Source organism: Sinocyclocheilus anshuiensis, unplaced genomic scaffold (genome assembly GCF_001515605.1).
Source record: "Sinocyclocheilus anshuiensis isolate Anshui unplaced genomic scaffold, SAMN03320099.WGS_v1.1 scaffold1099, whole genome shotgun sequence".
Lineage (NCBI taxonomy): Eukaryota > Metazoa > Chordata > Actinopteri > Cypriniformes > Cyprinidae > Sinocyclocheilus > Sinocyclocheilus anshuiensis.
The window spans coordinates 97,959-100,541 of record NW_015546105.1 but is presented as its reverse complement, the minus strand read 5'-3'; the positions used below and the strand labels follow the sequence as shown (position 1 = coordinate 100,541).

Sequence of the window (2,583 nt, the reverse complement as noted above, 5' to 3'; positions counted from 1 at the left end):
GATGTTTATCTGCTTACCCCCAGGGCATCCAAGATGTAGGTGACTTTGTTTCTTCAGTAGAACACATTTGATTATTTTTAAGTCCAACCGTTGGAGTCCATCAGTCTTATAATGCATGGCAATGGTAACAAAGTCTATGAGTGTAAAAAAAAACATGCACAGACAAATCCAAATGAAACCCTGCGGCTCGTGATGACACATTGATGTCCTAACACGTGAAACGATCGGTTTGTGCCAGAAACTGAACAGTATTTATATCATTATTTTTTACCTCTAATACACCACTATGTCCAACTGTCTTTGGGCGCGCGCACGGCATCCGGTGCGTGAGGTGTGTACGCGCTCTGGCGTAGTTTACGCAAGCGCCGGAAGTGGTCTCTCACTCGTATACGTCACTCATTGTTTACACAGTGCACAGTCATTGTAGGTACGACGGTTAATCAAAATGGTACTTACTTGCACTTATCCGGATTGTTCAAACCGACTTAAAACTAAAAGATTACTCTCTCTCGCGCGAACTCATTCGGGAGTGGTGACTTTCCACGTATTCCCAACTTCTGAGCCTGCTCGCCTGAAGTTATGGTTGATTGCTCTTCGGCTGGATATCAACACACCCATTAACGTAAACTACGCCAGAGCGCATACACACCTCACGCACCAGATGCCGTGCGCGTGCCCAAAGACAGTTGGACATAGTGGTGTATTAGAGGTAAAAAATTATATAAATACTGTTCAGTTTCTCGCACAAACCGATCGTTTCGTGTCTTAGGACATCAATGTGTCGTCACGAGCCGCAGGGTTTAATTTGCATTTGTCTGTGCATGTTTTTTTTACTCTCATAGATTTTGTTACCATTGCCATGCATTATACGACTGATAGACTGCAACGGCTGGAGTTAAAAATCTTCGTTTGTGTTCTACTGAAGAAACAAAGTCACCTACATCTTGGATGCCCTGGGGGTAAGCAGATAAACATCAAATTTTCATTTTTGGGTGAACTATCCCTTTAAAGGTTGTTGCATGTTATGCATTAATGTGTTACATGAAGCTCATTAACGTGGTTTATTTGACATCAATTTAACGTATTTTAGCCATTTGACAGTTTATTCTGTTAGCACACATGCAAAAACTCCGCGGAAAAATACAGAAGCCCAGCCCATTTATGTTAATACAAAAGAATGACAGGAGAGCGGGGCTAGTTGTCACAAGAGCTATATCTAAGTTATTGATAAAGCAAATGTTCAGTGGATTCATATATTGCTTTTAAACGCTTAATTTTTGTGAAATTAATCCTTCAAACTAAAATTTCAATATCAAATATTTTGCTATAGCGCTGAACAAGTGAACACAATGAAACCACACTATAGCATCCACTGAAAAGGAAAGGACAGAAAAATGACGTTTTCATAAATATCACACCGGGGCAAGTTGTCACGGTTTGTGAAAGCTGTAAAGAAGTTCTCATTGTTTTACTGTGACAACTTACCCCAAATAGAGTGTGTAAACTTTGAGGTAGTATGGAACAACCTGAGAATTAGGCTATAGGCCTATTCACTGTCAAAGTGTGTCAACTAATTCTGCATCTCTTTTTTTTTTTTGGTTTTATTTGTAGTAAACCCATGGTTAATTTTCGTAAGTATCAGATATTCCAGGTCAAAATGTATGAAAACATACAATTCACACTCTAACACCTTTCACAAGGACCGAGTGATCTGAGATCATGCAACATATTCGCAAACATTAAAGAAATTGGCTTACCGTTCATAGACAAGCGCAGAACACTTGCTATCTGCCTCTCGTACACAAAACACTCGCGTGTTGCTCGGTCAACGGTCGCTTAGTTATTTATTTAGCTGTAATATTCCCGGTGAGACAATACATGTGAAAACACGCGTAATATAAAACGAGTGGATGAGCGATAAACGCAAGTGACTTTCTCATGCACAGACTCCGCGCGCAATGACTCCGGCTCTGAGTGCGTGAAAACTGAACTGAAGGTGCTCGTGTCACATTATCATGTATTCATGCGGAAAGCGGAGGCAGCCTTACTACTCTCACTCCGACAACAATCTCCTAGAAACACTCCATCAGAGGCAATTACATGGCAGCATGAAAAAAGCAGTCTAAACGTTTATTTTATAAACTGTATGAAGGTAGAATGAGTCAAAAAAATTTGCATACGCAGGGTAATATTTGTGGAAGTGTACATAAGACTGTAAGCGTAAATTAAATTTGCATGCGCAAGAGAAGCTTTGTAAAGGTGTAAATCAAGTTTCAAGCGCAAGAAAAAATTCTTTGCAGCATTTTACTGTTACTCGTACGTGTAATTCATGTATTGTGAAACTGCAGCTTCATGCTAACGCAAAATAAATATGATCTGCATGCTTCTGACTTCCATTTTTCCGCGCTTACACTTTTGGCACGTTTTTTTTGCCAAGAGACGGTCAAAAGCACTGCAAGCCTGTGAACAGTGATTTGCAAGCGAAAACAACAGTTTAAAGAACTGCAAAACGGATCGACTGCATAGAACCAATCTGTATGTGTAAAAAAACTAACTGTTGCAAATGTCTAAATGACTTGTTGT

At 39.9% G+C, this 2,583-nt stretch overlaps 1 protein-coding gene across 1 annotated transcript in view; it reads right to left on the bottom strand.

Moving 5' to 3' along the window:
- adgrg1 (adhesion G protein-coupled receptor G1) overlaps positions 1-2,036 on the bottom strand; it is a 22,468-nt gene extending 20,432 nt beyond the window's left edge. The window contains exon 1 of the mRNA XM_016502317.1: positions 1,758-2,036. The gene's annotated coding sequence lies outside the window, so the exon portion shown is untranslated. The remainder of the gene's footprint in view (positions 1-1,757) is intronic.
- Between the last annotated feature and the right edge of the window lie 547 nt (positions 2,037-2,583).